Raw genomic sequence first — 15,268 nt, forward strand, 5'->3', positions numbered from 1 at the left:
CGCAAGTGCTAGTAATGCGCACCGCTACAACCTAACCTTTTTTTTTTCGGGCCGGGGGCCGAACCTCCTACGAGGTTCCCGCGCCTAGGAGCCGCGCGGGGTATGTGAGACTCAACGATCTGCAGGTATTGAGAGCAGATCGCGGGCCCAAGGATTTTAGGGCCCACCCACTAAACGACTCCCCTGCACTCTTACACCCGACGTCCGATCTCCGTCCGGGGTCAGAACCTGGTCAGAGTAGGGGGGTTCCCGCGGTCAACACTACAACCAGACACGCGGCGCCACCCCGAGGACGCCCGACCAACGGGTCGTCGAGGCGATAGTCGACGACCAACGACGTCGGTCTCCGCGGTACGGCGGCTCTACCAGGCTGCCCAGGCGATGCCGCTGGTGTTTGGGGATACCCCGCTGGGCCAGAACCAGCCTGCCGGGTCGGATCGCGATACACCGCCGACCGGGTGGCTCTACCACAGTATGTTCGGTGACGACAGCGACGACGCGGACCGCATCGCAGGCCGCAGCCGCCGTCGCGTCGTCCCGTCCTCCTGGTGCCAGCGCGCTAGAGTGACGGTAGCGTGCGACGTAGCCTCAACCCCCTTAGGTCGCCCTGTGACCATCACCAGGAGGAGACTGCCTCCTCATAGGGGCCGGAGCTGGACAAACGCCCTCATCCGACCCCCGGCTCGGCGACGGCGGCACGGCGCCGAGAGGGAAGAAGAGCTCTCCCTCTCCCGTTCCGCCGCCTCCTTCTGCGAGCTTCGCCTGCCAGGACTCGTCGCTGCCGAGCATCGTAATTACAACCTAACCTAACCTACGACATATTATATAATATGCAAAGAAAAGTATGTTTTGTTTGTCCTTTACATTTTTTAAGTAAAATAATTTTCGTTATTATGTTTATTTAAATAAATATTTTTTACTGCAACAACATTATTAATTTATTTGTATTTACAGTAACTTTTCTTAAAACATGAAGGTAAGAGTATAAATTTACCAAAACGTGAAGACAAGAGTACACATTGTCATTTGCCGGGAAATGTACATGTAACCTCTATACGATTAATCCTTAAAGAGGTTAATATGTTATTTATATCATTCTTCTATAGATGACATAAATAGAATTTCGATTATTAAAACATTAGAATATTAGACATATAAAGAGCATTTTTGCAATATTAAAATATAAAAAGATATAAAAATAATGGTGAAGCAATAGCTTTAAATGTTGTTTCTCTTTATAAGAGCAACTCAATTGCTATAGTTTTACAAAGCTAAACTGTATTTTGATTTAAATAAATAAATACATTATATACATATACATTATATTCAGTTCACATAGACATAACTTTTTGGCAAATGTGCACATTTGCCGGTAAAAGTATACATTTCCCAAGAGTGTATTTACCGTAACATATAGTTTGGGCGGTAGGGCATTTTGTAAACCGTGCGGGTATGTACCAATAACCTGTATCTGCCGTGAAGCAGTAATGCGTTTTAGGTTCAGGTTAGGCAAGAATGCAGTACTTCTTTAAAGCTAAGACTTAGAAGTCATGTCTTAAGGTGGGTGGCGGTATTTACGTTATTAATTTCTAGATGTTTGGCCACCACTTCATGCCAGGTTGGCCGTGAGCTCGTTCACGCATCTAAGCTTTATAAAAAAATCAGATTATATAATCAACTTTATGTGCCACAGAATTTCCAAATGACTGTCAAGCTAATTTTAATATACACTCGGGCGCAATGAAATCGCACATCTGTAAATTTAAAAAAAAATATTATTTACTTCTTTTAATTTAAAAAAATACGTATATTTTTAACATAGGGTTAAAGGTTAGTTCAATACCTATTCAATGATACCATATAAGTGGAGATAAGGTTACTTTCTTGAGGAAAATAAAATACAACAACAATTTAATCTTTATTACAAAATGATTACTCAACTAAACCGTTTAAAATTTGGGGATTAATAAAAAAAAAAAACAGAAAATACTGAAAAATCATTTATTAGTAACAAGTATTGCCCCCTCTTGCCCGAATTACAGCTTCACACCGATTCCCCATCGACTCTATCAAGTTTCTGATAAAGTCTTGTGGCATGGCGTCCCATTCCTCTTTGAGCGCATTTTGTAGCTCCTGGAGATTAGCTGGAGCACTATTTCGACATCTAATTTTTCTTTTTAATTCGTCCCACAAGTGTTCAATCGGATTAAGGTCCGGGCTCCGAGCTGGCCACTCACTCCATCACGGGTACATTTACTTCTTATAAGTATTGTCTCACTATCGCAGCGGTATGAGATCTTGCATTGTCATGCATAAAAAGGAAGTTACTTCCAATTAAACGGCCAAATGGTACGACATGTTCTTGTAGAACTTCCTCTATGTACCTTTGAGATGTTAGACCTCTTGTTTGTCGCCTAATATTGGCCCCAACGATGAAGACAAGTTCTGTTTTTCGTTCGAGTGAGATACCTCCCCAGAACATACACGAACCACCGCCGTATGCTACACGTTCTGTGATGCAACATTGGGAAAATCGCTCTGAGCGCCTTCTGTAGACCCTTCCACGTCCATCATTATCATGAAGACACATTCTGGACTCGTCTGAGAACAGGACTTCCACTGGTCGGCTGTCCAGTTGACGTGTTCTTGTGCAAATCGAAAACGAGCCCGGCGGTGAGCTGGCGTCAATTTAGGGCCATTTGCTGGCCTATGCGCAGTCAAACCACCTTCGGCAAGTCTCCTTCTGACTGTCCACCTGCTGACTACCACTTCACGCACCTGTTGAAGCTGCTGTGCATGTTCAACGGCAGTCAAACGACGATTTCGCAACGCTGTCGTTACAAGAAATCTGTTGTCGCGCTGTGTTGTAGCTCTTGCTCGACCAGATCCTCGTCGCCTTTCAAAGCCACCAATCTCCCGATAGCGCTGGTACACACGACGAACTGAATATCGGCTGATATTCAGTTGTCGAGCTACAGCACTCTGGTTCTGGCCCGCTTCAATTAGAGCGACGACTTGAGCGGCTTTTTCCGGAGTAGTATCCATCTTTTTCAGACAAATGCAATTGGAGTCACTAGAGGTCTTATCAGGTTAAGCGTTGGCTTGCAACTGATGACGTTTTACACAAAACATGCCTTTTTATACCTGCAGTTGGTCTTGCAAACTGCAGTGAGTTGAGGGAGCAATTTTTGGACTTTGCTGTTGTCGTTTTGTTTCAGCAGGCAGGTAAACTTATCATGTCTTATGTGGTATCATTATGATACTATCATTGAATAGGTATTGAACTATCCTTCAACCTTATGTTAAAAAATATTTATTTATTTATTTATTTATACTTTATGCACAAAACAAAACTTGTACACAGGCGGACTTAATGCCATGGGCATTCTCTTCCAGTCGACCATAGGGTGGTGCAGAGATAATGCATGGTAGGTGCATTGACAAAAAAATAACAAACAACAACAACAAAACAAAAAAAAAGAACAAACTCAAAACAAAAATCTTCCTTAAAATAATATCTCAGTATTATAGAATACATATACTACAATTCAATATACCTATGTATAAAATAGTAAAATACATACATACACATAATTACACACAATAATATACACATGAAAATACACAATTTAGTATTATAGTTAAGAATGGCTAAAAGTAAATATATATATATATATATAATATAATAATAATAATTGAAAAATGAAATAAACTAGTTTGGAGATGATTCTTCCAGTTTTTTGTGGATGTGTTCGCGAACTTTGAGTTTAAAAGTAAAGCGATTGCTGATCATCCTGATTTCTTTGGGAAGCGAATTCCATAATATTATGGACTGTACAAAGAAAGAAGAATGTAAAAAATCTGAGCGATGGATAGGACATTGTAAGAGACGATTATGTGAAGAACGTAGAATTTTGTCATGGCTTGCGTTCAAGTATTTAAAATGCGATTTTAAGTAAGAGGGTGAAGAGGCAGAGTCCAAAAGAGAAAACAAGGTAGTAAGCGCTCTCTCCTCTCTACGCTGACGGATCGGTAACCATTTCAGACGAGTTCGATGCGCGGACACATGGTCATATTTTCTAAGATTGAAAACGAATCGAATGCAATTATTGAGAAGGCGGTCTAGTTTGTTGAGGAGATCTGCATTCAGGTCATAGTAACACACATCACCGTAGTCTACCATAGGGAAAATTAAAGTCTGCACAAGCATGGCCTTTACATTTGATGGTAGCATATTTTTTAGCCGATAGAGAGATCGCAAGGTCCTGATGACTTTTTGACTAATGGATGTTACTTGCGCTCTCCAACCAAGTGTAGTGTCAATGTGTAATCCAAGATTTTTCACGTTTCGGCTAAAGGGGATGATTATGTCATTGAAAACAACAGGCGGCAGCTTAAAATTACTGATCTTACTCATATTTCGATGGCTACCAACAATTAACGCCTGGCATTTGGTAGGATTCACCGCCAGACCAAACCTATCGGACCAATTTTTGATTGATTTTAAATCATTGTTTAGTTTGGTAATAGCATCCGATATGTGATCAACATCGGTTTGTGCGTACAGTTGTAGATCATCGGCGTAAAGATGAAATGCACACCGTAGCTCAGGGGTGAGAAAATTTATAAAAATTGAAAACAAGAGAGGAGAGAGGACACCGCCTTGTGGGACGCCAGATTCAAGATTACACCAGTTTGATGAGAGTTCGTCATTACGAACAGATTGCTGACGTCCCTGAAGATAGGAAGAGAACCAATCCAACGCCCCTTTTGAGACGTTGAGATGAGAGAGGATGGAAAGAAGGATATCGTGACAAACGGTGTTAAACGCGTTTGAGAAATCAACCAAAACTAGTATAGTGATTTTGGATTCTTCCAAGCCCACCCTGATATCACCTGTCACTTTCAGAAGCGCGGAAATGGTGCTGTGGCCTGGTCTAAACCCAGATTGAAAAGGGCTAATTAGGGAATTATTAAATATAAATCGAGAAAGCTGCTTATGGACACAGATCTCGAGCACTTTGGATAGGAAGGGTAAGATTGAAATTGGGCGAAAGTGATTAGGAACAGAAGGGTCAGGAATTTTAGGTAGGGCACGAACATAAGCTCTGCGCCATAGGAAAGGAAACTCTCCAGAGTCAAGAGAGAAGTTAATAATATGATAAACTGCAGGTAGGAGACAGTCTAGGATAGTTATAATCATGCGGCGACATATGTTGTCATATCCCACCGCATTAGATTTAATGGAAAGTATCACTTTTCTTATCTCAGAGGGGGCAACTGGAAAGAGCTGAAAGGGGACAACATCTGGACGCCTTAGGCCAGACAAATAAGCTAACGTTTGATTTTTAGTTAAGGGATCTATCACGGAGGATGTGGAGAAGTGTCGGTTGAGATCATCTAATTGAATAATATTTGGAATGTCCAAACGTCGCGATCTGCCGATACCCAAAGTTCCGAGAAATTTCCAAACATCGGCAGGAGAAGAAGAAGCGATATTATCCAGAATGTGGCGGCGCTTGGCATTGCGTATCATTTGATTACACCTATTCCTAGCAGACTTAAAAAAATACATGTATTTTTTTAAATAAAAAGAAGTAAATAATATTTTTCCAAAAATGTACAGATGTGCGATTTCATTGCACCCGAGTGTATATAAATTACGTGTCACGCTGTTAGTCCGCGATGGACTACTGAACCAATTTTAACTTTTTTTTTAAATATGTATTTTGTTCCAAATTAGGCCATAGAATGGTTTTTATTTCGATTAATGTACAATAAAATTATTTCTTATGCTTATAATTGTTATTAATTGTAAGTTTTATAAGTCTAAAACAGATGGTGCCTTAAATCAGTTTTTATAGACAATAGTTACTATCTGACATTAATGTCTCATAGATGGCGCTGTGTTAAAAATACCAACGTTTCTCCTAAGCTTACAGTTTAATGGCTTAAACACCACGCTGAGGCTAAAATATAAGTGAAATTTATTTCGTAGTAAACGCAATACACAGAAATCAAATTGTTTCTATTTATGGTATTAGCATAGCCGGCCACGTGTTATTTAGAAACAAAAACCTTAGCCACGGCAACTTGTGGCCGGGTCTGCTAGTATTCAATATTTTTTTAATTGCTTAATTGGGTGATCGAGCTCACAGCCCACCTGATGTTAATTTGTTATCATAGCCCATAGACATCTACAACGTAAATACTGCCACCTAACTTGAGACATGAGTTCTAAGTCACAATTTTTACAATAAAACGGCTGCCCCAACCTTCAAACCGAAACGCATTACTGCTTGACGGCAGAAATAGGCGAAATTGTGGTACCTACCCGTACGGACTCACACGACGTCTTAGTACCAGTAATTACGCAAATTAAAATTTTTCGGGTTGGATTTTTATTACACGATGCTACTCCTTCACCGCGGAAGTCAATCGTGAACATTTGTTAAGTACGTATTCCATCAGAAAAATTGGTACCCGCCTGCGGGATTCGAAAACGGGTGCATCGCTAGATACGAATGCACCGGACGTCTTATTCTTTAGGCCACGACGACTTAAATTACCATACTAAGCCAAATTATAAAAATACAAAATTTTTAAATTAGGTAGGTACTTTTTGCTTAATAAACAGCTTACTAATTAGTTGTCATTATCTAATCGACAGGTCAGATTTCGGGGCCAAAATCGAAATAACAAACAGATTGTTTACGTTCGTCTTAAGTTTCCTACACCGATAACTTTAACTACAATTAAAATTTGCGAATCATCATCACGTTTCTTACAAAACATAACGGAAAGAAACAGGAAAAAGTACTAAATAAATAAAACCTATGTAAACAAATATATTAACTAAAAAGCGGTAGTGGTTCCTGGAGCCCATAGACATCTACAACGTAAATGCGCCACCCACCTTGAGATATAAGTTCTAAGGTCTCAGTATAGTTACAACGACTTTTTTTTTCGGGGGTAAATCCTCGTGTACTACCTCCGCCTGGGGAAAGGCGTAGGGGCGTGCCGGACTCCTACCGGCTAAAACCACCCCGGTGTCACCCTACACGTACGCGTGGGGCCGCGGGAATCGAAATTCTTCCGCAGTCCCACACCAGTGCTGGCCCGGTCTGTCCAGGCCTCGTCTCCTGTACAGGGTAGTGAGGCGTTCAGCTACCCCGTGCAAAAAGAGCAAAGAGCGTGTTAAAAATATGTTTAATGCTACCACAAAATATTTGGACATTTTGTGGCCCTGACTTTTTAAATTCTGCTTGATTCGTATCAATATCCACGAACAGTAATTAAGCAAATATGTGTTTTATTCTGGGTTCATTATGTTACGTTCATTACGAGGTATCCGTGCGTCTCTGTCTGAAGGACGATATATTGAATCCGAAATACAATTAGTTGGTATAATATCGTCTTCTCGCATTAAAACTGTATAAGCTCAAAAGTAATTAATTTTACAGGAGAGTTCTTTATAGGTTTAAACTAATATTTTTAATATTAATCATCATTTGCAACATTTATTTTTAATTTTTTACCAGTTACATTGTCTGTCTTTTAAAGTAAGATACAAATTATGTATTAATTTTGTTAATAATAGTAAAAACATAAGTAAACTAAAAAAACTAAAACCAAACTACGCTATTTTGACAGTATTTATGAGAAAAATACAGGTGATACCAAATGTTTACGCATATTAACTCATTTTGAATATTTTGGAAATTGTACACTTTTAATGCGAAAAGGCGATATGAGAGACAGCAGATTGGCTGTGTCCCTTCATTCCTGACGCCCACGAGCAACGGTAACTACTCACTATCAGGAGGACCGCATGCTGGTATGTCTACGAGGGCAATAAAAATATTACAAAAAAGCATACCTAATTTATCGAGATGAATTTAAATTATTAATGATGTAATTGAAATCCAATATCTTTGAAAAACACTAAACACGACATTTCGTCGCATTCAACAATTCTGCTGCAATTAAATTTTGAAGCAGTCTTTGTTCTCGCCCAGGATAAAAACGATAAAGCGTGAACAGATTTAATCATAATATTTTGCAGCTTAATTCAAAGATCTACTAGAGACTTTGTGGATATAAAATCAGCTAAAATTAGCTGGTGTAATTTTTAGGCATATATATAGAAAAAAAAATCAGAATCGATCCACTTACAATGCAGCAGCCTAGTCGATCTACTAATTACTACGGCTGACGTCACCAATGCCTCGTGATATACACCTGACAATTCCATTAAATTTTGTTTAAAAAATAATAATTTTTAAACTACCATTTAAACAAATGTCGCGTTATATTTATCATCCAACACATATTTATGATTAAAAGTTCATAGAGTCAAGCTGGGGAGCTGCGGGCTCACTTAGATGGAATAGAAAACGATTTGTTATTTAGTGACTATTTTGTAAAACATGTAAAAGACGCTTCTATTTAAAATACTCATCATCATTCTCCTGCCCTTCTACCAGTCACCTTGGGTCGGCGCAACATGTTTTCTCCTTCCATACTCTTCTATTATACCTACCATTTCTTCGCTTACTGTATAATACTGTAGGAAATTAGTTTAAGTTAACTTGAAAGCAGTCCAAATGTGGAACAATCTAAGCGTTTCCCCTGATAATACCTAAAACCTAACGTTAAGACCAGAATAATATTTTTAACTGACTAATCGTTTTCGCCTGGGTATTTTGACCGATATTAAATTAGCTCTTGGGACCTGTTCACCCCGATCCACTCGTGTTATCATAACTGTTATATAAGTAATATCTAATCTAATGCTAAAATATATATATAAAGACGTTAGAACATAGTAACAACATCAGTCATAGAAAATGAAGCAAGTCACAACGGTTGCGTTCGGCATTATCCTGCTGATTGTAAGCATTGGCGTTCAAGATGCCAGATCCGTCAGCTTACACAGAAGGTCCTTGAAAGATACGGAAGGTTTGAGCAAAGGCTTGGGAGCGGTTGACAGGCAAGTTGAAAAAAACGAAGATGACGGCTCGCAGCTGCGTCAAAAAGTCTACATCATCAAACTCAGCGAGAAAAAGGGCAAGCAGGATGTGGGCAAAGGATTAGGAGTCGTTGAGAAGGCTTCTGAGAGCGACAAGGACTCGTCGCTGCGTACACGCTTCATCAAACGTGGTGGAAAGGACGTTTCCAAACGTGACCTAGCTGGCACGGTATTAGATAGCGCTCCAAGCTACGGTGCAATAAGTCATTATAAAAACCGACATGATCTTTTTCGTGGTGTTCCAAAACCGGAAGACGAGAGCGTAGCAAATCGTAATATTCACGGTCAGAACACGGTATTAGATAGCGCTCCAAGCTACAGTGCAGCAAATCGTAATATTCACGATCACAACACGGTATTAGATAGCGCTCCAAGCTACAGTGCAGCAAATCGTAATATTCAGGATCACAACACGGTATTAGATAGCGCTCCAAGCTACAGTGCAGCAAATCGTGGTATTTACCTACGAGATGAATTTCGTGGTGTTCCAAAGCCGGAAGATGAGAACGTAGCAAATCGTAATATTCACGGTCAGAACACTGTATTAGATAGCGCTCCAAGCTACAGTGCAGCAAATCGTAATATTCACGGTCAGAACACGGTATTAGATAGCGCTCCAAGCTACAGTGCAGGAGGTCGTACTATTTACCTACGAGATGAATTTCGTGGTGTTCCAAAGCCGGAAGATGTGAACGTAGTATAATCCAAGAAAACGAACTAAACCTACAGAGAAGGCGACAGACGCAAAATATACTATACGACGAGTGAACTAACCCAAAGCCACAGCCCACTGAGTTTCTCGCCGGATCTTCTCAGTGGGTCGCGATTCCGATCCGGTGGTAGATTCTGCGAACCACTACTATTACTAAGGCTTCTTCTTATCCAGACGTCCACTGCTGGACATAGGCTTCCCCCAAGCCTAGCCACAAAGATCGGTCCTGTGCTGCCTGCATCCAGCGGATCCCCGCGAACCTCAATAGACCGTCGGTCCATCTTGTGGGAGGCCTACCCACGCTACGTCTTCCGGTCGTCACTCAAGAATATTCTGGCCCCAACGGCCATCCGTTCTACGAGCAATATGTCCTGCCCACTGCCACTTCAATGTCGCAATCCTTTTGGCTATGTCGGTTACCATGGTTTTCTTGCGAATCTCCTCATTTTTGATTTGATCTCGCAGGGAAACTCCGAGCATAACGCTCTCGAACGATCTTTGGGTGACCTTGAGCCTTCTCATAAGTGTTAGCGAATTCTCTCAAGTTGAGCCCGTGAGCTCACCTACCCGTCCGAACATAACCGGAATAGCCTCCTGGGCTACCAGCGAATACGTAGGGAGACAAAAACTTTTTTAACAAAATTTTTTAACACATGAAAATGCGTCGCAAACAGAAGTTTAACTTTAATATTTTCGTACAGACTCACTGGCGTATCTGTGGCTTATTAACAATAAAAAATGATTAAACATTATTCGACGTTTTATTTTAAAACTTTTCATCTATTAGATCCCAAGAGTTGTGGATGCTAGCCATTTAGGTGCGCACATTGTAAGCGAAAACAATGCCGACGTTGCGACAAATCTACTACCCGATAACCCCGGTCCACTCCAGACACCGGTCCTTATCAAAATGCGATACTAAATTTTATAATTTTACTGTCGCATATATCATTTCATCAAAATGAAGCGAGCTGCGACGGTTGGCTTCGTTGTAGTGCTAATCGTGAGCATTCAAGATGCCGCATCAAGGGTACTAGATGATGATCTGTTTTTTTTTATATCGCCATCTTGTTCTGTCTTTAAAGCGGTTAGTTGCCCTCAATTAAGAAAAATAGTATTATTATTCGCCAATAGATGTCGGGAAGAGTTGATTATTGAAAGCCTGAATAAAACAACATTTTCTGAAAATAAATCGTAGCTAGATCGATTTATCCGAAATCCCCTGTATACTAAATTTTATGAAAATCGTTGGAGCCGTTTCCGAGATTCAGATTATATATATACAAGAATTGCTCGTTTAAAGGTATAAGATTAGATACAGAAGGTCCGTAAAAGACACAAACGACTTAAACAGAGACCTACAAGCCACAGGGAGGAAGATAATATATTAGAAAACGAAAAAGCTTCGCCGCCGCGTGAGACCGACATCCATAAACGTGACGAGAATCAATCAAAAATAATTCCAAGTACGGCACCAACACGTCGGATACTTGACCAACAGAGTTTAGAACATCCGACAAAAGCACAAGAGAGAAAGGAAACGGAGAAAAACGGTGCAAATAATAGTTTGTTTGATAACGTCTGACTATTTGTTGGCGACGGTTGTCCTGTCGGCTACGACAGAGCCTACGATGGTACCCATAGATTATACACTTAATATATTCGAGGTACCTGTCAACTGATCATTGAATGACACGTCAATTATGAACGTACATTTTAAGAGATTTTATGACCTGGTAACTAAGACCTTTAAGTCATGTCTTATTTTACTTTATATTCTTAATTTTATGAAAAACGATAATATGGAGTGAAATACACGTATATGTATCTACACAGATAATACCGCACAGATAATAACTCTGCCAAAAAAACCTAACCCTAAATCCTTTTCCGACTATCGACCTATATCCATTCTTCCTTTCCTATCTAAAGTCCTCGAACGCCTTATCCATAACCAGTTGAGTTCGTTCCTTAATAGTCATGATCTCCTGAACCCGTTTCAGTCCGGTTTTCGTCCTGGCCATAGTACAGTCACTGCTCTGGTAAAAATCACCGACGACATACGCCTGGGTATGGAAAACGGTCAGTTAACTGTGTTGACACTGCTGGACTTCAGCAATGCATTCAAAACGGTTGATTTTGACATACTACTTGCCGTTCTTCGCTCCTTCAACATATCTCCAACTGTGATTGAATGGTTTCGTAATTACCTGTACGGACGCCGACAGTGTGTTCGTCTTGGTGAATCGATTTCATCTTGCTGTAATACAGGGTGGCCCATAAGTCCTTTGAAAAGTAAAATTTGAATAAAACGAACAGGGCGCGCGTGAGCGGTGCAGGGGAAGCGGGGGGAGTAACTTCGGTTTCTGGGAATTTAGTCGCGATGGAGCGTTTTACCGGAGCGGACCGTGCGTTTTGTGTGCGCGAGTTTTATAAAAACGACAATTCGGCAACCGTTGCGCGGCGTAAATTTCGAGAACACAAAGGTTTACACAACTTTGACGACACTCCAACTCTTCAAACGATTAAGAACTGGGTTGCTAAGTTCGAGGAGACCGGTTCGACGTTAGATAAACCGCGGTTGGGTCGCCCAAGGACGTCACGTACGGAACAAAACATAGACACAGTGACACAGTCTATTCGCGAAAATCCGACACAGTCAACTCGTAAGCGCGCCAGAGCATTAAACGTATCCAGGACATCGTTACAACGGATTTTGAAGAAAGATTTACATATGCACCCTTACAAAATTCAGTTGGTTCAAGAATTAAAGGAAACTGACGGTATTCAAAGACAAAATTATGCGAATGAAATGTTGAATCGGTTTACTTCCTTCAATAACATAATGTTCTCTGACGAGGCTCATTTCCATCTTAACGGGCATATTAGTAAACAAAATTGCATCAATCCAAAACTTAAGCATCAGAAGCCCTTACATAGTCCGAAAGTGACTGTTTGGGCCGCTATGTCAGCCCATGGTATCCTAGGGCCTTACTTCTTTGAGGATGGCAGAGGGCGCGCAGTTACTGTTACGTCGGAGCGATATGTGGCTATGATCGAAGAGTTTTTCATACCAGAATTGCAAAACTTTTCAGGCTTTAATGCCAGGACGTGGTTTCAACAGGATGGGGCCACTTCTCACACCTCTAACACTGCTATGCCCGTTATCCGTCAACTTTTTTCTGGCAAAGTTATCTCTAAGAGAGGAGACATTTCCTGGCCTCCACGTAGTCCAGATCTGACCCCGATGGATTTTTTTTGTGGGGCTACCTTAAGGCTAAAGTATACGACACAAACCCGCGGTCAATTGAGGCCCTAAAAGAAAACATCCGCAGAGAAATGACAAGCATTTCAGCAGTGACGTGCCGCGCAGTCATCGACAATTTTAGACGTCGTTTGCAAGAGTGCCGTGATCGCAACGGATTACATTTAGGAGATGTTATTTTCAAAAAATAATTCCCGTTTTTTAAGCTTTTTATGTAAATAAAAATTTAATTCATAATGTAATTAGTTTTATTTTCATAAAATTTTTTTCATATCAAAGGACTTATGGGCCACCCTGTACATCTGCCGGTGTGCCTCAGGGTGGCGTTTTATCTCCACTTTTGTTTTCTCTTTTCATTAATTCAATATCTTGTAATCTCGCTTCGTCCTACCACCTTTATGCAGACGATCTTCAGCTGTATTGTCAAGCTCCACTTCCTCAGTTACATGATGCTATTCGAACTATGAATAGCGACTTACGCGTCTTATCTGAGTGGAGTAACGCGTACGGCCTCAAACTGAATCCAACAAAAACCCAGTGTATAATTGTTGGCAGCCAAAGGACATGCAGTAAGACATGAAGTAAGATAGAGTGGACACATCTGCCCCAATTGTCTCTTGACGGGATAAGCATCCCGTTTAGTGACACCGTTAAAAATCTTGGTGTTATCATTGACCGCAGCTTGTCATGGGGACCACAACTGGTGTCAGTCAGTCGCAAACTATTTTCCTCTGCGGGTTCCTTACGTAGGTTGCGTAATTTTCTTCCAACATCTACTAAAATTGCACTTGCACAGTCTCTGTTACTCCCCATTATTGATTATGCCGACGCCAGCTATCTTGATCTAACCGAGGCCCAGCTAAATAAACTTGAGCGGCTTCAAAATTTCATCATAAGGTTTATATTTGGTTTACGCAAATATGACCACGTCTCTGAGTATCGAGTTAAGCTCAAGTGGCTTCCTATTCGTTATCGCCGGAATGTTCATATATTGTCTCTTCTTTACAGTGTCCTGTTTAATTCCTCGTCCCCGCGCTACTTTCAGGAACGTTTTGATTTCCTACATACTGCAAGCTCTCATTCACTCAGGTCATCGGAGAATTGAATGCTGAAGTTTCCGGCTCACGGGACGTCATTTTATGACCATTCCTTTGCGGTTGAATCAGTCCGTTTATGGAATGCGTTACCTTTAAGCGTTAAACAATCGTCCTCGCCGGAAATTTTCAAGTCCAGATTGAAATCGCACTACTTTGCTTCTATGATATAACTGTATAAGTTCCTACTTCTTTTGTATTTTATCTTGTATATTTTTAGTTTTTATTTGTATTTAATCGTATGTAAGTTTATCTTATATGGTATTTATTTTTCACATGTGTATTTAAATATATATTTTTATGTAAGTTTATTAAGATATAGCACCGTCCAGTTAACTTATTCCTCTCCCTGCAAGGTTGCCTGGAAGAGATCGCTTTCAGCGATAAGGCCGCCGATTTATATCACCGACTTTTGTTTTTTTTTTTAATTTTTTTTTATTGCTTAGATGGATGGACGAGCTCACAGCCCACCTGGTGTTAAGTGGTTACTGGAGCCCATAGACATCTACAACGTAGACGCGCCACCCACCTTGTTTTATTAGTTTACTCTGTACATATTAAGGTGTTATATAAATAAAGAGTTATATTATTATTATTATTATTATTATCTATGTCCGTGTCCCAAAACCTTTAAAACTTACTATACTGTTAATTCAAATATTTATGGGCCGTGTTACACGTATTTACATTTTTTATACAAATTTTACTAATTGTTATAATAACTTTAACTAATCTGTAACTAAAAATTGTAACTAATTTTTATATTGTTAACCAATGCAAATCTTAATTTTATTTTAACACCTGAAATTCTAATTCTTTTAGCGGTGTTTGAGAATAAAGGAGAACACTAGCATACCCGATCCTGTGGACAGAATGGTAAACAGTCGACGTCGCCCTAAGCACGTCATTACGGATCCTCCCGATCCATTAATGGTGCTTTTAGGCACCACACGCACTGGTCACCGTCCTGGCCGAATCCGTCGCTTGCGACGAAGGGCTCGACGAGCGAATTAACCCATAGACACAGCCCACTGAGGTTCTCGCCGGATCTTCTCAGTGGGTCGTGTTTCCGATCCGGTGGTAGATTCTGCGAAGCACTGCTCTTCCTAGGGCCAGTGCTAGCAACGCTCCCGGCTTGAGCCCCGTGAGCTGACATAGCCTCTCAA

Source organism: Bombyx mori, chromosome 12 (assembly GCF_030269925.1).
Source record: "Bombyx mori chromosome 12, ASM3026992v2".
In the NCBI taxonomy this organism is placed as follows: Eukaryota; Metazoa; Arthropoda; class Insecta; order Lepidoptera; family Bombycidae; genus Bombyx; species Bombyx mori.